Source organism: Paramisgurnus dabryanus, chromosome 23 (genome assembly GCF_030506205.2).
Source record: "Paramisgurnus dabryanus chromosome 23, PD_genome_1.1, whole genome shotgun sequence".
Classification (NCBI taxonomy): Eukaryota; Metazoa; Chordata; class Actinopteri; order Cypriniformes; family Cobitidae; genus Paramisgurnus; species Paramisgurnus dabryanus.
The window spans coordinates 18,120,892-18,148,315 of NC_133359.1; the positions used below are offsets into that span (position 1 = coordinate 18,120,892).

Consider the following 27,424-nt stretch of genomic DNA (forward strand, 5'->3'; position numbering starts at 1 on the left):
TCTAGTTTTTAGACCAAGAATATCCAATTTAAGTGATTTTGTGCATAAAACAAGCAAAAAATCTGCCAATGGGGTAAGAAAATTTTTCAGAATTTTTCTTTGAATTAAGTGTTAAAGAAAAATTTTCACGATTTTTTTGCTTACCCCATTAGCTGATTTTTTTGCTTGTTTTATGCACAAAATCACTTAAATTTGATATTTTTGGTCTAAAAACTAGACTTATTTTCTTGGGTCGTTTTGCTCATCGAGAAAATGCATCTTACTTTGAGAATTTTTTGATATTTTTACTGAAAACAATACAAAAAACGTAGATTTTCTTCTTGAAAATCATTTTTTTGCAGTGTAGAAGTCATTTTGCGGCATGATTGGCTTCCATAGTATTTTTTACTATTGTTACTACTATAGTGTGGTAACATCATTTATCTTATTTTTTCTTTTGTGTTTAACAGTAAATGATGAGAGATTTTTCTTTTTTTTATTTAATTCTTCAATGTTTTGTTTTACTCATTTTGAGCTATCAGTCTCCTCGGGCACTTATGCAATATCTTTTTAAAAACTTTCAAACACACTTTTGCTCACAAGTCACATTCAATCACTTTTATTTATTTTCTGTGCAGACTGAAATACATTCATCTTCAGCTTACACATGCAGCAGTCAAGACGCCGTTGGCTGCGGGCAGAATGACTTGCGTTATGAATTAACTTATGAAATCAAAATGGCCCGAGACGGTCACTATAGAAACCGGCGACCTTGGACGGAGAGGGTGTTGCCGACAGACATTGGCTTGACACTTTCAATGCATTCAGAGTCAAATTAAAAAAGCAAGTCTGGGTGAAAGAGCCAATTTGAAGTGTATAATTTAGTCCATAAAGCAACTCAGAGGGCTATACTGTAGGTAATTTGAATTAAACCAATATACCTGTGACATTTTCATTCAGATTGGTAGCATTTCAGCACACAATCCTCACATAAAGACCCTCTTACTTGTGTTTCTGCTACAGTTGTAATACAGATGCGTTTTGATACCAAGATTTTTATCATGCTTTCATCGCACACCACACCAGACTCAGATTTTCAAGATCGGTTGTGATTATGCTCCATAGGCTTTGCTAAATCAAATCATTGCAAAAAATCTTTTTGAGTGCACCTCCTGCCCAAGCAAAGGCCATCTGGTACATTGTCTGATCGAGACATCAAAGCGTGCAAAAAAAGACTGTTGTTTATCTGAATATGCTGCTCTTTTCAATTTTAATTCATAACTTTATTTTTTCGTTGTGTTAAGTCTGAAATTGATGTCAATCCAAATTCATTACAGGTATCCTTATAAACACTGGAGTTTAGCACAAAAGTAAACCAAGTCAATGAGTCAAAGTGTAATTTTGTGTTTATTTGTTTATTCGACGTTTTGGATCTCTGTCCTGAACTTATGATTATTGGACAATGTTTCTTTCATTTTTATTATTATAATAACAATTTGTTTATTTTTGTTACTGGTTCTGTTTTTTTATTTATTTAATGACTACTTGTGATTTTTAGTTTTACATGTACGTTCTGTCTCATGTAAATCCATCTGTGTTTTTGGTTTAGGAGGAACGAGATACTTTGGGCTCGGTTCCACGTAAGTTCTTTCTTTTCGTCTCTGAGGGGGAATGCTGTTCTAGTGGTAGATTTCTATAAAAAGAGATTTTGAAAATAAAACAAAAAAGCAAAACAAAAACTTTTTAAATTTTAATTTTACATGTGCCAACCTGTTCTAAAAGATTTAAAAGTGAGAGAGAGAAAGATCGAGAGGGATGTGCTATAAAAGATGGCTGGATTGATTTTCATGTAAACATAATTTCATGACCTTTAAAAACAGATGGAGATCGATTATAGAAATCAGAGTTTGTAGTTCATACACGAGATAAGGTTACAAATAAACTATCATTGTCTTTTCGCTGTCGTCTCCTTACTTTTCTTTCAGACTTCTGTGTCGCTCTTCTGTGTGTTTTCACATGGCCTAAGCTTTGATCGGTTCGTTTATAATCACCCAAAAGCACAGAAATGTAAAAAAAGGTAATACAGTATGACGATTGCTAATGTGGAGAAATTATCTGCACAAATATGCTGTGTAGAAATCACCATTTCAGGAACCACTCCAGTTATTATAGCTCAGTTTAATGTCTGCCAGAATCATTGTGCTATTTTTGCATTTGTTTCACTGGCTCATTTTTCTCCGTAGACCATGAATGAATCCAACATCGTGAACTTTTTTTATATTGATACAACTATAGAAATTCCCCAAATCACTAACGGCAGATTCCTTTTAAAGGGGACATATCATGAAAATCAGACTTTTTCCATGTTTAAGTGCTATAATTGGGTCCCCAGTGCTTTTATCAACTTAAAAAATGTGAAAAAGATTAACCCAGTAACTTAGTTTTGGAAAACCATTCTCTGCAAGCATGTGAAAAAACAGGGCATTGAACTTTTTCTCCCCTTGTGATGTCAGAAGGGGAAAATACTGCCCCCTAATCTGCACTATCCAACCACAGCACTGCAATTTAGTGCAGAGATCAGCTCATTTGCATTTTAAAGGACACACCCAAAAAATGGCACATTTTTGCTCACACCAACAAAGTAGCAATTTTATCATGTTATAATAAATTATTTATATGGTATTTTGAGCTAAAACTTCACATAAAAAAGTATTGTGAAATGTACGCTTTAAGGAAGTCATGTCACTGTGGATTCTGCACATACGCAAAGTCCCTCTAAATATTTTTGCTAACAGCCTGCACAGTCATTGATTCCCTGTGACCCGACTAAGGGTGTTTTCAGACCTGTAGATCGATTGGTTTGTTTCGTAACCAGGGGTTAAATGGCTACAATGTTGGTTCGGTTCGCATTTACAAAGCAATATTTCCAAACGAACCAAAATTTGTAAATACAAGTCATGTGCGTTTAAATTGGTGCATCTGTTTATTTTCAAAGATTTCACTCAAAGTTGTCTGTCAGGATGGACAGACAGCAGCTTTGTGGTATTATTGTGTAGCTTTTTTTGTAATTGCGGTTATATTATTTCATTATTGGGAGCAGGAATCAAAACATTATGGACAACATTCTTACCATGTACCTATTGCGGAGAAGAGCAATTACAAGACATTTTATAAGAAACAGGTGCGCTTTGGTTTTGAATGGTGTTGACGTGCCCACCAGAATTCGTCACCAAGGAGCTATAAGGTATGTTAATGGTTAATTAAGCAATAAGGCAGCCTGTTGATTGGTCCGTTGGGTCGGACTGCTTTCACACGTCTACCGAACCGCTCCGGAGTTCGTTTGCAATCGAGCGCAATTGCAGTGTTCACATATGCCAAAATGAACCGAACCAAGGGAAAAAACGCACCAGGTTCCGAAACAAAGGCTCACGTCTACTTTATTTCTTTTTCAGCCGTGTAAGCCAAGTAGGCGAGTATGTGTGAAAATGACCTGAACCCAAAGGAAACTTGCAACATTGGGTCACATCAAACTTGGTTCTGCAGATTTTTGTTTTCTATCCGTGACTGAATTATTTAGCACAGGAAGTGTGTGTACAGGATGTGGCGTACTGATGTAATGTACTACTGGGCTGGTCATGTGATTTCATAATGGCAGCCATCGTACGGTATACGACCACCCTTATTTTGAATAAATCTTATTTTGGGGCTACTAGTCTTCATCTCAAAAAAGTGTTTTTCAAAATCTTCATTGTCATTTTGGCTTTATACAGCCTGTGCACAGTGAAACAAAACCTCTTTGTTCCTCTATATGGTGCTACATATCTGTGAATATTACTGTCATATTTAAATTATATTACATCAAAACAATCTTTTTTTGTGTGTGATAAACAAAAAACAATCCTATATACCACTTTTTAGTTTTGAGCAGAATGAGAAATGAATTTGTGCAGGTGTTGCAGTACAAGTGCACTTCAGCTTGGTTTCATATGTCAAAAAGCACAGCACGCTTTCCACTCAACCACCTGTGAAATCGAACTCTGTTCAACAACCTCCATATGTTTACATGCGCCTGACTGTTTCAATGTATGTAATTGAAATATTCAAAGGGAGAGAAGAAACATCTGTTTGGGTCAGTGGCAGAATTCAAGAAGATTTTTTGGTTCTGTTTTTATGTGCATTTTTGTACAATTATACTTTTTGGAAGAAATGTCATACTGTAGCTCTGTTCATCAGTTCACACTAACACATGAACACATGAAATAAAGCATATTTGCCAGTGGAGGGCTCCGAGGATATTAGCTCGAACCCAGAGTACTTCCCCTCCTTAACTGGGATAGATATACCAGCAGAGAGTGATATAAACTTCATAAAATGCATTATTCGTTTTAACCTCCTAAGATCGGTGTGTCCACATACGTGGACATTAAGTATTTTGTTTGCTTGCACCATAATACTTAATTCTGTGTAACTGGAACCTGAACAAACGTGGACAATTCCTGTGCACTGCTTCATGTTCAAAGAAAAATATTTGGTTATTATATTTATTAGTTCTAAGCCCAGATAGCTGGAAGAAATCTGAAAAAAAAAGATAAACCAAAGCTCAGGTCTTAGGAGGTTAAGTATTTTATTTACTTTTCAGAAAAACTTGACCCCTGCCATCTTTGACATGACTTTACTTTATTTAGATAATAATAAAGATTTCAAAGTTATATTTTCTCAGAATGTTCTTTACTTTATATTGAAAACTGTATACATTTAACTGTGTTTTTACAGGGAGGGTCACATATTGTTATGCTGATAAAGGGTGAACCCAGTACTGCACAGTGTTGTTTTTTTCAGATACTGTACCAGCACTGCAGTTTTAGTGTATTTAAGAAGAAGCGACAAAACCATGTGGATACTCTTACAGTGGGTTCACACCAGCCACGTTTGAGGTGACAAATTCGCGTGTACTGCGTCTAGTTTGCCGCTTGAACATTTTGAGTTTACTCGCTTCATTTGCGCATGAAAGCCGAGACATTCACGCGGAAATTCGTTTCATGGGAGCGGCTTCTGCAACTCCGCTCGCTTCCTGTAATCACTTCACTACTAGAGCAAGCTCCTGATTGGTTAACATGGCGCGTTTTTCCACCAATGTTAAAATATTTCAACTCACGTGTTTCCCGGGGCAACGCTCAATATGCGCAAACTAAACGGAATCGTGTCTGCCGTGCTAAACACCTCATTCTCACTGCGAGACCTCCAAACGCATGTCAACGCATCTTCACATTGACTTAACATTGAAATCACTCGCGCTTGACGTCTCTACCGAGGCTGGTGTGAACGCAGCATTATGATACGTACACACCAAATGCGTAGAATTGCATTGCTCGCTCTAGATTACTCGCAGGATTTAACTTTGTGTCATGCAAATTTTTCGCTTGTGTTTAATATTTTCAATTTGTGCGAAGGCGCGTTTGAGGCGAATAGCGTGTGTTTTTGTGGCAATCGCGCGTCCCAATTTGCGTCATTCGTATCGCCCCACGCGAGGATGCGTCTGATCGCGTCTTTGCATTGACTTTGTATGTTACTTGCCTTTGGTGTGTATGCCCCATTAAACAAGTTAGATACTGTATAATACTAAAATAGCAGTGACGCGTTTTTCCACCAAAGTTCAAATATTTCAACTCACGCGTTTCTCGGGGCCACGCTCAATTCGCGCAAACTAGACGCACAAATGAGGTGGAATCGTGTCAGCCACGCTAAACACCTCATTCGCACCTCGAGACCTCCAGACGCACGTCAACGCGTCTTCACATTGACTTAACATTAAAATCACTCGCGCTTGACGCCTCTACCACGGCTGGTGTGAACGCAGCATTATGATACATACACACCAAATGCTTAGCATTGCGTTGCTCGCTCTATGTTACTCGCAGAATTTAACTTTGTGTCATGAGTTTAATATTTTCAATTTGTGCGAAGGCGCGTTTGAGGCGAATAGCCCATGTTTTTGCGGCAATCGCTCGGGCCAATTTGCGTCATTCGCATCGCCCCACGCGATGACGTGTCTGATCGTGTCTTTGCATTGACTTTGTATGTAACTCGCCTTTGGTGTGTATGCCCCATTAAACAAGTTAGATACTGTATAATACTAAAATAGCATTACATAAGGTAAATAATACTGATGCTAAATAATAAAGTATGGGCTACTTGAACTATGTATTTTGAAGCTTTGTATCCTGAGATGAACTCTGTTTCCTACTATTGATGTCATAGCTTTGATAAACTGTCCTGTGACCGCCCGTTTAAGACTCATTATAGAGTTGAAGGCCGGTTCAAAGAGTCTTGCTCTTAAAACGCTGACCCACAATACTGGAGGAAATTGTGCTCTGGGATTCTGCCAACCCTTAGTGCCTCTGCTGCCCTCAATATTAATAGTTTTCTTAAAAAAAGCAGGGAGGTAAACTTCACAACAACATCAGCAGCTAATTCTTTACAACAAATTAAACTATAGGAATACAGCACTGTCAGCTTGTGGTCATGGGCGGGGCTTTATCAGTGTGATGTCACATTAACAAGAGAATCAAATGGCATGTCTAATGAGACTGCTTTGGTTTAATGGGGATTAAAGGATTTTTTTTATTGTAGGGTGATTGTGTTCACACACTGCCAACACACATTAATGTCCAACATTTTGTATAAAAGGTGCCCTTTAATAGGAAAATGTAAGTGTCAAAAAACAAATAATGTTCCTAGAAAGTATTTTTGTTTAACCCAAATGTCATTACTTATTTTTTTCCCATTTGATTTGAAGAAGAATTGAGATTTGTACCGGTTGTGTGAGATTTTTTCCAGGGATTTGGATGTTTAAAAGAAAAGATTTCTTTTTTTCCAACAGATTGTTGCAGAACAGTAAAACTGGCACAAATGATGCCTTTAAGGAAGAAGATTCTGTGGACAAATTCTGTACTTGTCTTAATTGATATTCCCCGGGATGCTGTTGAGCGCAATGGTTTATTGACTGGGAAAGGATTGACACATTTGTGCATTCAAATCTTTGCATTTCATTAACAATGCCGCGCTGCGACAGAGACAAGAGTAATTTCTGCAAAGACAACAGGCTTATTCACACAGAGCCACACAATTCGCTCGACAGCAATTAACTGCGTTTTCGTTTTCATTAAAATTCGGCGTGCGCCCTTTGTAGTCCTCTGTACTTTGCATGTTATTGTTTTCTGAACATTGTCCCTGGAGTTTCTGTCTTTAGCGCTCTGTGTCTGCCTTGTTTGTGAACTGCACTGCATCCTAGCTTTCATCTCCCTTGTGTGCACTAAATTCTACTTCTACTTTATGCGAAAAAAATCTGAATTAGAGAAACAGTTTTCCCTGGACATCATCTGTGAAAATATAGTATAGGGATCTGTTTGTGTTTGCGGGAGGTGGGATAAAAACGTACCGGGGTGAAATTGCTGACAGTAGCGCTTAGTGCTGGTTTTGTGGTAGTCGTCATGTTTTGTGTCGATTATATGAGAAGGCATACTGTATGTCTTAGCAAATTGAATTGCATTTGGCCCATTCATCTTGTGACCTGATCACCTGCAGTCCCTTGTCAGCCCAAAAAACCCTTAAAAACTCATCCAAGGACTAGACTGACCACATCTTCCGGTTTACCCACATGGAAATAATTAATGTGGTACACTGTAAGTGCAAACAGACACGTGACCAAAAACAACTTTATAACTTCAAGATTCAATAACTTCATACTTTTGTATTTACTGTTTTAGTCGCAGTCCATCCATGCCTATTTGCTAGCCAACATAATCTAGTATTCATGCATAAATGAATGATTTGTGTTATAATTACATCAGTTTCCTCTCCATGTGTTAATCACTCCTCTCTTTAATCAGATCTATTAATCAAGCAAGCAATTAACAGCAATGTGTTGCTCCCTAAGGTAAAACAAATGTCTTGCACCGCCGTCTTTTCTCTGAACATGAATGTTGGTGCTTTGTGTTCTGCTTTTATGCAGCTATTTCAGCAGTCTGGACTTACAATTAACTTCGAGCTAAATATTTGGAGATGGGCACGGATCAGAAAGGCATTTGCAGGAATTCTAACTGGGATCTTTTCTCTCTTCATTAAGAGACGGGTAATTAGTTTATTCCAGACTGAGCGTGAGATGCGAGAATAATTAGTTCCATCTAATCATGTGGAAAAGTGCTGGAATGGATCCACGGCTCTGATCCATCAGCAAACATTCGACAGACAAACAGCGTGATGAACGAGAGATGAATGGATGTAATTGGCCGATTTTAGACCGCCACGTTTTCCCACGTGTGGAGTCCGGCACTTGGAACTCATACGTGGACATGTTCATATTGCGATTTTAACAGCATGAAGAGATGAAGGGGTTTTTGTAATATTTAGATTATTTTAGAAACTTAAATGGAAAGACTTTGCATTTATAGGCCACCTTCACTGTAAAAGGTAGAAAGCCAGCTGAATAAAAAAAATTCTTCAATTGATAACACCAAAAAAATAAATTACTTTAATACTTTAAGTGAAAAATTAAGTAAAAAATAAGGTTACAATTGTAAAGTGTTACTACCGAGCCCCTAAGGTGATATTGGAGTAAAAAAAAATCAAAAGTTTAGTTTCATGTGCTCATGTGAAACTTTTGCGTTTTCACGTGAAACTTTCGCTTTCACGTGCGCACGCGATAGTTTCACATGCGCACGCGATAGTACCACGTGCGCAAGCACACTAAACTCGATATTTTTATTTAATTTTTTTCTCAGTATCTCCTTAGGGGCTCCGTATGTTACCAATTTAAGTATTTAAAAAAAATCTTAAGTGAAAATTTTAAGTTGACAAAACTAATTTTAAGTTGCTTTCTACAGTGTAGTGTATGTTAAAGTCACATGATCATTCTTTAAAGATCCGAAATCACATACTACTGTATAACCTCCCAAAAATATTTCATACATGGTCGCTTCGACGGCCCTTTCCTTGTCTTCCTAATGCTTGGATTACATGCCTACATCTCCTTTGATTAATAATAATTGGCTGGAAGGTCTGCAATTTAATCGTTTAATGCACAGATAGGTCCAGTCAGTTTGATCACAGTTCTAAATGAAGGCGCTACAAGGGCCGGTGTCAAGGGGGGGCATTCGCGGGCAGTGCCCCCCTAAACAGGTTGTTGTACCCCCCTACAAAGTTTTTTATTAATTTAATATATATCAAGAATAATTAAAATAAATTAAACATTGAATGTTTCATGACTTGTAATGTAATCAAATGAGGAAAATATAGTTGATATGTGTTTTCTTTAATTAAAATAGACCAGTTTCTCTGATTGGATGTATTGCCGCGTCTCACCCTTCTTACGTCTTTAGCATATTTGTGACTTGATACTAACAACTTGTTTTTTCGCTGCATTTTATGGATTGTGTAAAATATGGATATTAGAACATTTAGAATGAACCAACACCGCCTGCTTCATCTGACTTCATGCAAACACAGACTGGCTCAAACTCCGATTAGAGGTCGAGGTGGAATTTACAAATCTACAGGACACTGTTTTAAGGAAGTTTAATGTTCGTACACGCCGTCTTCAGCTATTTCAAAGGTAAGTTAGCGTTGTTTTAAATTACGTAAGCTTAAATGTGAAGTGTGGCTATAGACCGTTAACAGCATTACGACGTGATTATGGTAAAGCAGCTTTTTAAAGCTAGGACGCGGTGTGCGCTGCGCTATGAAACCCATTCATTTCAATAGCTTGCGAGGGCGGTTTGTTGTTGCGTTAAGCAAAGCGAGAGCGCAGCGGAGCTTAGCTTGCGCTCAGCTTACGCTCACGCCGCGGTCGAAGTTCAATAGTTTTGCGCATAGTTTGTGGTCTTTTGCACTTTATACGGGAAATGAGCTGACAGTCTGTACCAGTTGTATGAGTGTGTGCTTGCACTGTATTTGTTGTTTTAATGTCTTGTTTTTGTTATTGTTGCTATTGCGTGCCCCCTCGTTGGAAGCCAAGTGCCCCCCTGTTAGTTATGGTCTGGCGCCGGCTCTGGGCGCTACCCTTAAACAATAGTAGTAACCATAACAACTCTGTGATAGTTGCACAACTATTGCTCTTTGCAGGGCAATATTTGACAGAATGGGTCAAAAATACTTTAGGGCACATAGATCTGCCCACTTTAAATGAAGACACATGCAGACATATGTTAGGGCTTCACGTCGGGTTGTTCTTTGCCTCCGCTTCATGTGTTTAAAATTTTTTATGCACGGCATTACAAAAGCTTTGAGTAGTTCGGTAATAGAAAGCAGGTAAATGTCAACAAGCACTTTCATTAAAAATTAACTGATTTGTTAAAGATTTCCCAGCATGCATTTCAGCGGGAATAATTACTGTTATAGGATTATTGTTTCACAGTTTTGTTAGTAGTAATGTTAAAGGAACATCCAACAATGAATTTCAATAATTTACTCAACTTCACTTCGAACCTGTATGACCTTCACAAAGTCACAATCTGTCATACGACAGAACACAAAAGATGATTTTTAATGAATATCTGGTTGGGTGGATTTAATACAACAGCAGTAAACAGTACTACAGTATGACTCACTTTAACACCTAATTAAGCAGGTTTGTGACTAATGTTGAGCTTTTCATGTTTTCATGTTCGTGTTCAAGTGTAACATCTTTAAAGATTTTCTCTTTTCAAGCCACAACAAACTGAAGTGACCTCAAGTTTGTTTTAAAGAGCACCTATTTCATTGCTCAAAAACAACATTATTTGGTGTATAATACAATGTGTTTGTGTGGTTTATGGTTAAAAAACACATTATTTTCCACATACTGTACATTTTTATAGCTCCAGATTTCCATGTCTTCCTGAAATGTGAATAATTGGTTCTCTTTAATATAGAGTCACATACAGTACAACCATACTGTACATGAGATATAATAACAACAACTGATCATTTTTAGTATCTTTCTATATACAGTATCTTTGTGTTTAGTATGCTCTTTGACCGTATGATTATTTTTTCTGTTCTTTCAGGCATTTCGAAATTACAAAAACAGATTTTTTAAATAGTAATTTGAGGCACAAATGAAACGTAAGACGACGTTTTAACATAACTTCACACGGATCTCTGTATGGACACCATACAGGACATTTCTTATTGGGTCTCCATACAAAAAAGCTCTCCATGCAATTAACTGTCAGTTATGATTCTGGTTAATATTTTGTAATTAGACGACTGGGAAACACAAAGCTGTGCCTTTTTATGAGCCTAAACCAGAGCTTTGAGCATGCTTAATGACTTCTACAATAAATAGTCTATTGCCTTCATGCACTCTGAATAATTCCCCCAAAGCATTGGCTTTCAGTCTATCACATGGTCGTAAATTTTTGGTTCTACTTCATATCCTGCTTCAGTGTAGTCCATTGCTTGTAATAATGACTGTAAGAGAATCTATCCTCCAGCGTGGATGTGTGAACGTTTGGGATTGTGCTTCGCTGATATGAGAAAGGGGGTAGGCAGGTTTGAGTTTTAGAGATGCCCTTTCTAAAATTTGCATCTCTAAAACTCAAACCTACCCACATTCTTTCTTATCTTAGCAAAGCACAATCCCAAACATTCTCATGCTGATTTACAGTCGTGTGAAAAAGTGTTGGCCCCTTCCTGATATTATTTTTGCATGTTTGTTACACTTTAATGTTTCAGATCATTAAACAAATGTAAATATTATTCAAAGATAACACAAGTAAACACAACATGCAGTTTTTAAATTAAGGTTTTTATTATGAAGGGAAAACAAAATCCAAACACACATGTCACCGTGTGAAAACGTGTTTGCCCCATAAACCTTATAACTGGTTGGGCCACCCTTATCAGCAACAATTGTTGAAATTCAGCCACATTGGAGGGTTTTCGAGCATGAACCGCCTTTTTAATGTCATGCCACGTCATCTCAATAGGATTGGAGGTCAGCACTTTGACTAGGCCACTCCAAAGTTTTCATTTTGTTTTTCTTCAGCCATTCAGAGGCGGACTTGCTGGGGTGTATTCCAGAAAGCAGGGTTAACTTACCATCAGATTAACCCCGAACTTTGGGTTGATCAACCCCAAACTTGCTTACTCGGGGTATGTCGGTTCCAAAACACAGTTTAAGAGTTAGGTCAATCAACTCGCTGAAAGTAACCCAGAGTTAACGCGCGCTCACGGTAACAACATAAAGGCATTGTCAATGGATCGCAGATTTCACGAGTCACCATGGAAACGTCAGAGAACTTAAAAGTTTTTAAATGAGAAATAACATTATAAACTAATATTTTCTGGCAAAATCAACGTTTTATAATCGGCTTAGAAGTGCGTGATTACAAAACAGATCAAATTAATTAATTAAATAATTAATACGAACCCATTTTACCCCATTTAAGTCCAATATTATATGTGTCTCAACGAAAATACACACAATTTTATTTAAAATAATCTAAAACAATCTAAAATAATTAATATAGTCAAAATAATCATAGATTTTATATATGATTGTAAACATATGAATTATGAATATATTTTCCCCTGTGAAAAGTAACAATGGTTTTACTACAGTAAAAAACATGGTTACAGTAAAACCATGGTAACCACAAAATAACCATGGTTCCCTTTCAATACGGTTCACTTCGCATTGCGTCAGTTAGCTGACGCTATGGGGGAAACTCCTGTTTACTCCGTGACTGAAGCCTATTGGTTAACGTCTGTACAAAGTACAGACCAATGACGTTTGAACCCGCGCGCGGGAGGAACGCGTCCCTATATAAGCGCGGTTCAATCGTCAGGAGCTCATTATTTTCTCCTTCAGCGCGAACCTCTCGCTGCTCCGAAGAAAAAGAAGAAGCCTTACCTCGCCGTTGACAAAAGCCCTGCAGCGGAGTCCAGGCCTAGCGTCTTCCCCTGCCGTTTTCCGGCTGAGAACCGAAGATAGCAGAGTCCAGGTCTAGCGTCTTCCCCTGCCGCTTTCCGGCCGAGAACCGAAGATAGCCTTCGCTTGCCGTGGTACGAGCCCTGTGCAGCGGACACACGCCTGACGAGGTCTCCCCTGCGGCCGCCCGGTAAGATCAATATTTTTAATATAAAGCTATAAGCTAAAAGAGCAGGCGCTGTTGTAATAGCGTCCAGCACAGCGGCTCGGTGAGCCTCTCTGCTATGAATTTCCTCCGAGCGCGTTACCGGTCTGGCACCTCCCACGCCGGGACCGCGCTTATGCTTTGGTTGTCTTATCCATGTTTCGTGCTCCCCCTGCTGTTCCTCTCTCGCCGGGATGAACACACGGCGAGCCATGAGACTAGATGGATGCATAGACAAGCACACACGGACTAACCCCCCCTGTGTTCTGTCACACCGCAACCGTTCATGCTTACAGAGTCCCTTCGCTCCTCTTACATTCAGTGGCGAGATCTCTGGCACATATATTAATCCCCCGAGTGCATCGGGTGATACCGTCACGACGCATGGCTGTTCTGTCTGTGTTGCTGCTCCCCTCTGCCGTTCCTCTCTTGTTGAGATGAACAAGCGGGGAACCGTAGACCTGGATAGATGCATACGACAAGCAAACACGGGCGGTCTGCCCCTGTCTCTGTCATAGCACAGCCACTCGTGCTCCACGCTCGCGGAGTCCCTCGCTCCTTTCCCCACAGTGGTGAGGTCTCTTAACGGCTTAGCTAGCACGCGGTATTACGGCTCGCTGCCTCTAAATGCAGCTGTCCAGTGTTCAACGATTACAGAGCTTCATGCCCCTCCCCTCCTGGAGCGGCGCGATCTCATTCGTCTGCTCGATAGGGCCGATTCGCCGCTATTGGAGCACCAAGAACACTCATTATAAGAGAGCTTCATGCCCCTCCCCTCCTGGAGCGGCACGATCTCATTCGTCTGCTCGATAAGGCGGACACGCCTCTATTGGAGCGCTAAAACACTTATTATAGAGCTTTACTGGCCTGAGCCGATCTCACTTCAGATAGCTCATTCTTTGTCTGCCTGGTAATTTCTCTCTGGTTTAGACGGAATCAGAGGCAGAACGAATTTGTTTATAATATACTGAGGCCCGAATACCTCCCTTTATTCAGTCCCGTCCTATATCAGTGCGCTGAATATTGGTACATTCTTATATATATACCCGGTTTTTCTGCCCTTTTAATAAACGGCAAAACCGCGGGCCTCACGGCAGACTTCCTCTCTGCGATGGGTTCAGTCTGACATTAAACCACCTAGACATACTACCCTGCTCCGTGAGCCGTTCGGTCACCGTCACTACTGAGGCTTGTGCACCTGAACGGCTGAGCTCTGGTCTCCGCAGCACAGCTGCATCAACAGAGAACGAAACTGTCTGGGAGAAAAGGGGTTATGTCGCGCCTCGGCTGGACTGCCCTGAAATGTTTTCTGTGTGCTGTTTATCCAAACATACTGTGTAATACTGTCGGCTATGCGACCTCACTATAGTGGCGAACGGTATTTAATTCCTCTAAAAAGAGTAATTTCCGTGCTTACTATACTGTGTTTTGACACCCACGGTTGTACGGTGTCTCTAAACACTTTATCGCCTTACTGACAAGCAATCAGTAATACGCACACACGGCCCGCTGTCCATAATTCTATCGACGCTAGCCGAAAAAACCCCGGTTTGGCCATATACTGTGTATTGACACCCCACGACTGTACGGTGTCTCTAACACCTTTCTGCCAAATTCGCTCGCAGCCCACCTCAGTTTCTCCGCTACGATGCTGATGGCGCAAACGAGCACGGTCTTACGGCTGTTATTTTCTCTTCCTAGAGGAAGGACAGCCTCAGACTTTTGCATGGCTCCAAGCGTTTGAATCGCGCCCTCTCCGGACGGCCACTCAAAGGCTTACAGCCAAGCGGTTTATGACGTTTTTCGGCCATATAGCTGATTTATATTAGCGGATCCGAAGACGCTCACACCTCCGCTCCAATACTCGGAGATATTAAGGGTAATATCAACCTCAAGTGAGCTTGCTACCCGCCACAATAAGTTTCAAAGCTTAAAGCGCGCGCACAGTCAGACGCGCGCGGCATCTCGTTTAAGACGGGCACACGTACCCCTCTAACGAGCCTCAGAAAGCTGAATATCGTGGCATTCTGTTCATAAGTCCACTTCAGTTTGACTAAGCAAAGGTCCCGCCCCGAGCTGACGGCCGGGAAGCTTGCTTAAGTTACACACGGCTGCATGAAGTGCTGTCATTACGAGCTAGCCCAGCATTTGCTGTGGGTTGAACACGCTTTACGACGGCAATCAGCCTTCGGCGCGTGGAACGCCGTTTGTCTCATATAAATCACCTTGTACTGTGAATACGGTACATTAAGAGGATGATTTAGCACTGCAGCACTCTCGACCGTGTTATTGTGATAATGCGGTCGGGCAATCTACGGTGGTTTCATTATTTACCGAACCAGACTGAGATCTCGCCCCCTGAACAAGCTGACGAGTCATCTCCTTTATAAACTCATTGCATCGCTTTATAAGCTATGTTCAATCAGAGTGATACGCATCTCATGCTTAACTACCAATATTAACCCATTACGATGGGCGTGCGGAGATGGCATCCGTGGGACACGACCTACATTACGTGCCTTATGACACATTGACACAAGCTGCTAGGACCCCTTTCACGAGGCGTCCTTATGCAAAGTCTGATCCATTCTGTCTAGTGACATTTGAAAGTCAAAACCCCCCGCGAATCGCCGGTGGAACACTTTTCTCCTCACTACAGAGGCACGGCGGCTCTCTCCCCTACCTATATCTATGTGGCCGTGATAACAGCGAACCACGCTTTTACGACCGACCATTCATTTAATTCACAAGCCTGTCATCTCTCAGATGCGGACGGCGGCGGTAACAGCGAACCATGCTTTTACGGCTGGCCATTCACTTTATTCATAAGCCTGTCATTTCTCAGATGCGGACGGTGCCCGAGGCACAGCGCTCTGGAACTGTCCAAGGTCCTGTATGACACATACGTCTGACGTACATCAGACGATCAGCTGTTCATCTGCGTCACAGATCACTCACTAGAGCACCTGTCAATACAGGCTATTTATGGATCGTTGACGTTATCACCTCCCGTGACAATTATGCTCACTTGTCTTAGAGCATGGGCATGGTCTTAGAGGTTTCTCATTGACAATTGTGACACGGCCGGCTGGTCCCCGCCGTCCACGTTGTCAGTTTACAGCTTCGACATCCCTGCTTCGCGCACTACTGAGGTTTGTTGCATTAAAGGTGCGCCCATTAGCTCACCTGTATGCACGATATGGTTTTTAATTATATGCGTCCACCGTGCGCTTCGAGAAGCTCACATGTACACGCTATAACATTTGGTATACAATAAGATGCGCTTGGGAAAGCTCACCTGTATACACAGCTGTGTTATGCTTTGTGACACATACATTGTTGTTCATCTGTGTACGTTCACGGTGCGTTGGGTGCCCACCGTTACGTTCATCAATCATATCTGTACACATTCACGGCGCGTTCTGTGCACTGATTTATCTATACGCATTCACGGTGCACTGAAGAGTTCACCCGTGTGCGCACAATTTATTATCAGAACACATGACGGCGCGCTCGAGAATCTTGCCGGCCTGTGCATTATAACACTCTGATTCATCTATATGCATTCACGATGTATTCAAGTGTTCACCTGTGCCCGTGCAATTTATAGTCAATACACATTTACGGCGCGCTTGGAAAGCTCACCGATCTGTGCACTATAATACTACCTATATGCATCCCGATGCGCTCGAGGGTGCACCTGGGTTCACACTATTGTGGTATCTGTATAATCCCACGCTACGAACCGTTCTGCCGCATATTATAGTCAGATCGGCCGTTCGTGAGCTGCGCAGATCACTCACTACGTATGTCTGTTGCTAACAGTGGTTATTTAGATGGATCGTTGAAACCATCGCACTGGCTCACGCCCCTCTATGAGCTATGTCCTATATAGAGCCCACTCTGTTCGAGTTTGGCTTCTTCATGAACTTGGTCTACAGGGGTATCTATATCTATATTTGATATCTGCTACGCGGCCGGCTGGTCTTCGCCGTCTACGTTGTCAGATTGTACAGCTTAGACGTCCCTGCCCTACGAGCGCAGGTTCTCTCGGCTCAATCATGCACGCTCATGCGTTTTATGTGTACACCACGGTGCGCTCAGCGAGCTCACCAACGTGACTCTGAATTTACTTATCTCGCACAGCCGCGGCGCGCTCGGTACCTCGCCGTCTTGTGCTATGTTATGTGCCCCCGGTGCGTTTAAAACCCCACCGTGTGCGCGTCAACAATTTATATGGTGCTTACACATTTGCTTTTAAAGCTGTGAATATGCCGGGTATAGGGCCACACGCAGTGTCTCTCCGGTAAGGCACTTCAGTACGTTGTGTATGCACGGCGTGATGGGATTACGTTCCCCCATAGCGTCAGCTAACTGACGCAATGCGAAGTGAACCGTATTGAAAGGGAACGCTTAGGTTACTCACGTAACCCCGGTTCCCTGAAATAACGGGAACGAAGCATTGCGTCTCTTGCCGTGCTACAAACGTCTACGCAGCGAGTGTTATTCGGCTGCGCGCTTCAGTCGAATATAATGAGCTCCTGACGATTGAACCGCGCTTATATAGGGACGCGTTCCTCCCGCGCGCGGGTTCAAACGTCATTGGTCTGTACTTTGTACAGACGTTAACCAATAGGCTTCAGTCACGGAGTAAACAGGAGTTTCCCCCATAGCGTCAGCTAACTGACGCAATGCTTCGTTCCCGTTATTTCAGGGAACCGGGGTTACGTGAGTAACCTAAGCGTTTTCAAAAAAACATAGTTAAACGATGGTTAGTGTAGTAAAACCATGGTTCTGCTGATAGTAATCAATGCACAAAAAAAACATGGTTACTACAACTATACACCAATAAAACCATGGTTAATTTCATAAGAGTTGTGGCACATAAAGTGCAAATACATCATAAGGCTTATTTAAAGTTGTTTTTTTTTTTTAGATATGATTGTATTGTGTAGGCATAAAATGCACTATGATAATATTCACTATATTGTACTTATTTTACTTCTGCTCCTTTGGGTGACCCTGTTTAGTTTTAGGACTTTCCTTGTATGACACTGTGTCACCATCTTTTTTAACATTTACTGATAGCTGATAGATTAATGCACCCTCTTTTAATTGTAAAGCTTCCTTACAGTCCTTACAGATTTTCAATAATGTTGTGTAATGCTTTTCATTACACTACACTAAGAATGATCATTCATTTGCATTGGACGATTAGGATCTGCTGTGACAGAATTGGAGAATAGAAATGTTACATTAGTGTCAATAGTAACATGTTGTAATATATGTCCTGTATCATCTAATATATGCAAATATCTCAATTTCCCTTTGCTCAAAAATGATAGCTCAGGAAAGCAGCTACAAAAGGTCAATTTTAAAGAAATAAAGGTGATTTAGAAAAACACCAACTATAGATCAAATGTAGAGAGAGGGCTAAGGATCTGAAGTGCATGTTTAAGAAATAAATATTATACTATGAAATATATATTTATAATTTCATTTCATTGTGTACATGATTCTAACTGATATAATAGAAAATCTCTGACCACTATGCCATGTCTGTGATTCAATGGTGTTTCACCTAATGAAGTCTGTGCTTCACCCGTGTCACTATGTGGGTCAGTGTTAAATCATGCCTGTGCTTCATGGGTGTCATTCTGTGGGCCAGGTCAGATGCACATGCCTATCAGAGACTGCAGGCAGGGGTAACTTCGATCCCTCAGTAATTATTATTATGATAGGCATCATGTGTTTCTATTTGTTATATCCATTTACTGTAACATTGCCACATTGTCACTTAAGTAACATAGGTTAAGATTCATTAATGACAATGTATTTGCACACACATTTATTATAACTTTAGATTCATCTCAAATTATCTAGTAAGTGAAAGATGAGGTTATTTATGAATTGACAAAATTGATATGGAAATGTACTTTATTGTTAACATTAATTAACTGATGGAATTATGTTTCATACATCCACTGATATTTGGAGATATATTACTAATGAACATAATTAAATGTATAGTATTTAGTCCGAACACAAATATGAATACATTTTTAATTAAATTTAATTAATAATAAAATTTATAGTAATTAGTCCAATCACCAATAACAATCCATGTTATTAAAAAAATAGTTTCTTTAAAAAAAATTCATATCACACATTTTTTAAGACAGCAATAAATATTCGCGACTGTAAATATAATAAAATAAAATAAATGCTTTAACATTGTAATATTATGCAAAATATATGCTTCCACGCCCGCTGTACGCTCGTCATAAGTGCACGCATGCGCAGACTTCCTCCGAAGCCTCGTTTTATTAACTAAAATGAACTTACCCTGCAACATAACCTGCTCCGGAGAGGGTTATCTTCAGAGAGTCAGTTGCTATGGTTACTTACATAACCCGAAAGTTACCTCCGTTTTTGGAACCGAAAGCAGAGGTTATCCGCTTACTTACTCCTAAACTTACCCGGGTAAGCCACATAACCAGCTTTCTGGAATACACCCCTGGTGTGTTTTGGATCACTGTCCTGCTGCAAAATCCAAGTTCGCTTCAACTTGAGGTCACAAACAGATGACAGGACATTGTCCTGGTTCAGTTTATCCCAGCAAGTCTTCAAGGTCCTGAAGCAGCAAAATAGCCCCAGACCATTGCACTACCACCACCATATTTTACTGTTGGTATGATGTTCTTTTAATGAAATGCTGTGTTACTTTAACGCCAGACATAATGGGGCACAAACTTTTCAAAAAGTTCAAATTTTGTCTCTCAGTCCACAGAGTATTTTCCCAAAAGTCTTGGGGATCATCAAGAAGTTTTCTGTTCTTTGGATGTTGTTGTGGGGTCTTTTGTGACCTCTTGGATGAGTCACCACTGTTCCATGTTTTCGCCATTTGTAGATATTGGCTCTCACTGTGGTTTGCTTGAGTCTCAAAGGTTTAGAAATGGCTTTATAGATCTCGGTTACTTTCTTTCTCATTTGTTCGTGAATTTCTTTTGATCTCAACATGATGTGTAGTTTTTGAGGATCTTTTGGTCTACCTCACTTTGTCAGACAGGTCCTATTTAATTGATTTCTTGATTGCGGACAGGTGTGGCAGTAATCAGGCCTGGGTGTGGCGTGAAAAACTGAACTCAGGTGTGAACTGTGCTTTTTCACACAGGGCCATGTGTGTTTGGATTTCGTTTTCGGTTCATAATAAAAACCTTCATTTAAACACTGCATTTTGCATGTTTACTTGTGTTATCTTTGAATAATATTTACATTTGTTTAATGATCTAAAACATTTAAGTGTGACAAACATGCAAAAAATCTGGAAGGGGGGCAACACTGTTTTACACCACTGTATAACCCCACTGTAACTTTTAGTATGTATGTGCCATATTAATCTACGATCACATAACCACAACAGTATGCATAATAATTTATTTTCTGAGTTTTATTTACACTGACACAACAGGTACCAAAAGTAATATTTGATTCAATATTAACAATGTCCTGCAAAACATGTATCAGAAGTTGTATTTGTTTAATCCGATTTATCTTCATCTCGATTCCATCCAGGAACCGAGCAGATCAGCAGGAAAATCAGAAGGGCATGAATGAGCTTCCTCGAACCATCTGCAGCCATCTGCTCTCCGGTGCAAACCTCACATAGCAACAGACCTCTAGTGGAGTACAAATGTCAGTTACATTTCCCAGTGTGCCCGTGATCTGAATATCGGTGAACATATACTTCAATTCAATTAGAGTAAGAACTACTGTGCATGGATCTGAGGAAAATCTTGCACTTTTTTCTTCTATGTCCCAGAGATTTTTGGAGACACACTTTAAAAATGCCTGGGTACATTTTTGTCAGAACACATGCTGGGATCAAATGACCCAATGCTGGGTTAAAAGACCCAGTGTTGGGTTGTTGCTATGCAATCATGGTTTATAATAACCCACAGTTGGGTTAAAAGAACCCAAATCGGGTCAATTTGAATCCAGCGGTGTGTTCTGTCCAATGTTTAGCCAGCATCGTTTAAAAATAACTTGCATGATAATAAAAATATTATAAGACCAATCATTCTTGTGATTGGGCCAGTGATTCTTCTTTTTGTTTCATTTTGGGTTGACAAGCTTCTTTAAGTCCTCCTTTATTTATTCTCAAGGTGAGTGTTTGAGTTTACCTCAGACTATTGGTGGAGTGTGATGGGCCCTCTTGTCGGGGTCCCGCTGTAAGCAACATAAGAGCATTTAGTCATTGTAGACAGGCAGACAGCTGGGGTTGGAAACAAGGACCCTGTAGCTAGATTAATATCTCTCTCAAGATCTACCTTCAGCCCCGGAGGTGTCTTGGTGAAGAGCTGATTCGACTTCATCTGCCCTGAAGCTTGATTTAGGGCTGTTTTATTGCTACATCAGAAGTTTAAACCGCAATGCATTTTACAAGAAGTGTACATTTATCTATCGGCCCGACATGCAGGTAAACTTTTAGATGTTTTTTGTAAAGCATAGAGTTTGGATCTGAAGAATAGTAGGATATCAATGGAGGTCCAGTATCACCTAGTACTTTAAAGATTGATAAGTTTTATGAGTTTATTATGATTTATAATTAGGGTTCAGGTACGTATAGAGTTGGGATTTTTTATAAAAATCATTAGTTGGACCTCTCTAAGTGCACCTGGATTCAAATTCATCCCCAAAACCAGCAAAATGCATGCTGCACCCCTTTTACACCTCATTTAGATGTAACATTAAATTTGATCCTAAATTTGAGGGGTGCTTAAAGGTTCAGTGTCCCACAAATCTCCATCAACTGCAAGATGCTATCCTATCAATATGGGCCAACATTTCTAAAGAATGCTTTCAGCACCTTGTTGAATCAATGCCACATAGAATTAAGGCAGTTCTGAAGGTGAAAGGGGGTCAAACACAGTATTAGTATGGTGTTCTTAAAAATCCTTTTGGTGAGTGTATATTATAATGCATTGCAGTCAAAAAATCCTTCTAAAATGTACACACTGCACCTTTAACAGAACAAGAAAAAAAAACTAGTTCTGTTTGAACTGTTTGACCATCTCCACATGCAGGCCCTTATTAAAGTCCTACATAAATTATATATTTCTTGCCAAGTACATACCCCATACACTCTTTTTTTAAAGCTCATATTATCCCTGTTTTCCCTGGCCTTGCCAATCAATCCAAAATTCTTTTGTTAAGAAAATTGCCTTTTCACTAATTTAATTTGATTCAATTTCATTAAGCGTTTTAGGCCAGAGGCCTACATTCATTCTTTAAATCAATGGAGGGAAAGGAAAGGTTCGAGTATGAAAAGGAAATGGTACAAAACACTCAAAACCACTACATGATTAATAATAAAAAATACACTCAAATGGCACATTACTGTGATATTGGTTAAACAAGGTTTTCAGATATTTTATTAACACAGAGATAAAAAGCTTCTGAGAAGCTTCCTGGAACCATCAAAATTACTGATGTAATAATATTTTGTGTGCTTTCTAAGAAAAACATATGTTTTTTACCTTTTATGGGTACTATTTGTGTTAAACATGGTCCATGATAGCCAAAAGTCAAGGGTTGAAAGCAAACACATCCGTGCTTGATGGAACTTTATTATCTGATACAATTGCACTGCAAAAAGTGACTTTCTTACTTAGTACTTTTTGTCTTGTTTTCGGTAAAATTATCAAAAAATTATTCAATCAAGATGTATTTTCTTGATGAGCAAATGACCTAAGAAAATAACTCTAGTTTTTAGACAAAACATATCAAAATTAAGTGAATTTGTGCTTAAAACAAGCACAAAAAATCTGCCAATGGAATAATTTTTTTTTCTTGAATTTACTTAATACAAGAAAAATCAGCAAAAAAATGTCTTATTCCATTGGCAGGTGTTTTTGCTTGTTTTAAGCACAAATTTGGTTAAGCTGCTTTAGGACGGTTTAAATTTTGCATCTTTGTGCGCACAAATAAATTGCACTAAAAAATAAAATAAAAATAAATGCTGGGTTATTATGAAAAAGGGACGAGTAATTTAACCCATGGAGGGTTCTTTAAACCCAAAATGCTAGTTTTTAACCCATTGTTAGGTCAAATATAAAAATGTTCTGGGTAAATTTTAACCTAGCTGCTGGGCTTGTTCCTTTTACACCCATTGCTGGGTTGAAAATAACCCAGTTATTTCAATGTAGATGCGCAGCAAATGCACTTAAATAGAGAGCTCAAACAAGCAAATTTTTCCAGGTGCGTCGGCACCATAGCGAGTAGACAGTGCCAGCCTGAGCCTCTTGGGGGCCCTAAGCAGAATGTGTTTGGGGGCCCCCCTCCCACCACGCGGACACAAATGTCACGCTCTAATGTTACATTATAAATGAATAATAATTTAAATAATGAAAAAAATCTATACTTAAATAAAATACTTTATTCTTCAATGTGTCATGTCATATTAACAGGCTATGGAATGTTAACATTGGCCAACAAGAAAAACCTCATCTGCTGCATCATCAGCTGTGGAGACACTGACACTTGATGAAACATCAGGGGCGGGTGGAGTTGGTTGTGCTCCAAAGTACTTCAACAGTGTTCCTGAAAAAAATAGCATTGGATAAGTGCATAGTTGATCGAGCAGAATGAGTTTATTTTGCTTATTTTTCATTACTTACACAACAAGCAATAAATAAATAAATATAGGATAGCACGGTTACATCACTACCCACCATATAAATAAGATTGAAGTCCATTTTCATCACAGAAATCTCCCTACCCAACATGGTATTGGTATATATTCTCATAAAGTCCAATACCATCTCTTACCAAAGATCTTAGACAGAGAGCGCATGTGCTTTGCCTATGAAGCTGGAACGTTACCGATGTTGGAACGTTCACTTCAACACATACAGCAATGCTAGCTAGGGGTGTGATATATCACAAAACTCACGGTTCGGATCACATTATGGTTTTTGAGGCACAGATCTGATCATTTTTCGGATCAGCAGAATGAGGGGTTGGAAAAACTAATAAAAAAATGAAGAAATTACTTACAAACATTTATAAAAAGAACAAAGTTGCCAGTAAGTAAGGGCTAAAATTAGCATTAGGTACAGAAATCAAATCAAATGAATCATAACACTATATTGTATGAATTAAATATAATTATTCTTTTTTAGAGCTACAGAAGTGATTTTCTCTTTGTCTTGGAAGGTTTGATTAACATTAATGACACAGACTTAAGTAGGTTAATTAAGGTTACTGTCTCTTTAAGAGAAGCACGGACCTGATTTCTGCCTAATCTATACACAAACCGTCTAAAGACATAAACAACAGTTTTTATTGGAAAAGAGTACTGTGGAGATCATTTTGTTTGTATGTGCCCTGTCAAGAACAGAAAGATTTTATGTGTGCCCTACTAAGTGCACTTATACGCGGCGCGCTCACACAGACGGAAATACAAACGGCGGAGCATAAAAACGTTATGTTCTTTTCAGTGCTCTATTCCTCAAATATATGTTAATGGACTACAGTATGACACAAAATAGCGTAACTCTCTCTAAAGTTTAAACATCAAGTGTTAGTGTTCTGATCTCTGAAGGGAGCTGGGCTGGACAATTTAAACCACATGGGCTTGCAGAATACTGCTCACTTTAGCGCCTTTTTGCGGGATAAATTGTTTAAAATCACTTGAAATGTTAACTTTTGCAAGCCTTTGAAACACGTGCAAATGATAAACTTTCACTATTTAAGCGCATGCGAGCCGAACCGTGGGTCGATCACGGTCACAGATTAACGTCGATCTGTCACACCACTAACACAAATTAAACATACTGTATATAATCATGCAAACATACCTTTATCTTGCTCTTTTTTCTCATCCTCGGTCCTTTTCTTTGTTCTCTTTTCGGCCCCAGAGGGATATATCCTTTTTTTTGACATGTCAAATGGCTCATCATTGTTTACAGTGAGTGACGACGTTGTGCACTTGCGCGCCGACGCGCAGGTGGCGCAGGTGTCTATGTTGCGCCTGACTAAAACGCTAGCACTGCAGACACATAGTTGTCTGCAAATCAAAATTTTCTTGTCTTTAATTATTCATTTATAAATTCGTATTCATTCATTCATCCATTTATATTACATGTTTAAGTTATTTAATTGTATAAAAAATAAAAATAAAAAAAACGATTGGGGCGGGGGCCCCCTGGTGGCCAGCGGGGCCCTAAGCAGCCGCTTGGTTCGCTTATGCCTCGGGCCGGCCCTGCGAGTAGACAATATTAAAACTTTTCTGAATGCTATGTCCGCATGCACGTCATGTGACAAGAACCAACCAATCAGCTTTACTCTTTACATTTCACCATTGTGTCATGTAAACATTGAGCTACATGTATACAAAGAGCTATGTGTATACAAATTTACAATTTACAAGTTTACAATTTACTTCTGTTAAGGTTTAGGATGGCTTATAACTATTATTATACTGCATACTATACAGGATACAATATATACTGCCTAAAATGTTTTAAATGGGACATTAAATGAAATTCTGACTTTTTCCATGTTTAAGTCCTATAATTGGGTCTCCAGTGCTTCTATCAACCTAGAAAATTTGGAAAAAAGTACCCAGTAACTTAGTTTTGGTAAACCATTCTCTGCAAGCACATGACAAAATAGGCCATTGACATTTGGCTCCCCTTGTGATGTCAGAAGGGGATAATACCGCCCCTTAATCTGCACTATCCAACCAAGGCACTCCATGTTAGTGCAGATATCAGCTCATTTGCATTTTTAAAGACACACCCAAAAACGGCACATTTTGCTCACACCTACAAAGTGGCAATTTTTTACATGCTATAATAAATTATCTATATGATATTTTAAGCTAAAATTTCATATGTGTACTCTGAGGACACCAAACATTTATTTGACATCTTAAAAAGTCTTCACTTCTGATAACATTTAACAGACGATTCTGGTTTAGTAACATAGTCATTCTCTGTACACAAATAAATGTGAATTGAATTTCGTGCAATAATGCGTTTAATTAAGGTTGTGCAGTTAAATAATTATTAGTTGATCATTAGAAACCTGCTTTTTTTGTTACCCTAGAAAACAGTAAAAGCTAAAATCAAGCTAAGTTTTAATGTGGCCTTTAGAAAACCAAGACGATCTCTTATGCATTATTTTCTTAATAGACTTTGTAAAAATCAACCAATGAAACAGAATCGCCTACATACTGTACATTTAAATGCCGTATCCATAAATACTGGTAGTTTGTTATTTCAAACATAGCTGGAATTAATCTTGTGTTTTCTTTTTCGTGAATGGTTAAGTTGCAGACGTCCTGCTTTTGACCTTTAAGCTTGTCGCTTTATTTCACTGATAATTAAACGTAATCAATATTAGCAGGAGGAAAAACAGGAAGTGTGCCATTCTTTTTAACCCCATCAGCGGATTGGTGAACGTCACGGTGCTAAATCATCTTTGGCCGCATCTGTCTTCGGATAACGCCACGTTTATTGATCAGTGTCTGGTGTCCACGGCAAAGCTTTGCGAAATTAATCAGAATCTGAATCAATGCATAATAAGCCCGTGTGCCATATCACATGGGTAATGGCAAATATAACAATCTTTGAAACCATTGTAAACAACTTATGGATATTAATACTAAACAGCAGAATATCACTTCTCACACTTTCAGCCGATGTGTCCAGCGAGCAATTAAACCCGATCAATAACTCCATTGGGCAAACAGGAAGTAAAACATCATCATTGAACGTCTGAAAAATGGATCATGACTCTAATAATTATTTCAAGCTTCATTTGACCTCACCCAACACCATGTTTATTGATTTTTCGACAGAATGTTCTGTACGGCCAAAACAAAGATGGGCTCATTTGGCATCTTATATGATGCATTGCTTTTATAAATATCAATAGTCTCATTTGTTCGTTTTTAGCCTATGCTAACTTGCCGCTTGCTATGGCAAGCATTACTATTATTATGAACTTGAACAAACGCTTAAATATGTAAATTAAAAATACATGGGGAAAAGAAGGCAACCCACGCGTGTTGAGCTCCCTAAGCACCCAAGACATTTTTTTTCTCTGCTTAAATATGGAAGTTTTAAGAAAGCAAAAAGTCTGTATGATGAAAAAAGTCACGGATGAAGACTGTTGTTAGGTACAGTCCACTGCAACCCCTTCAGTCGTGACTTATTCACGATAAAGCACAGACTTGAGTATCTTTAATCCTTTATAAAATGGTTATCACACAATGCAAATATTATAGCAAAAATAAATAAATGATAATAATGGGGTGGTGA

General features: G+C 39.3%; 1 long non-coding RNA gene across 1 annotated transcript; it reads right to left on the reverse strand.

Moving 5' to 3' along the window:
- Positions 1–23,512: 23,512 nt before the first annotated feature.
- Positions 23,513–25,356, reverse strand: LOC135781775 (uncharacterized). Its single transcript, XR_010545246.2, has 2 exons — positions 24,956–25,356; positions 23,513–23,696 (listed from the first exon to the last, which is right to left on the reverse strand). It is a non-coding gene; the product is annotated as an uncharacterized lncRNA (long non-coding RNA).
- Between the last annotated feature and the right edge of the window lie 2,068 nt (positions 25,357–27,424).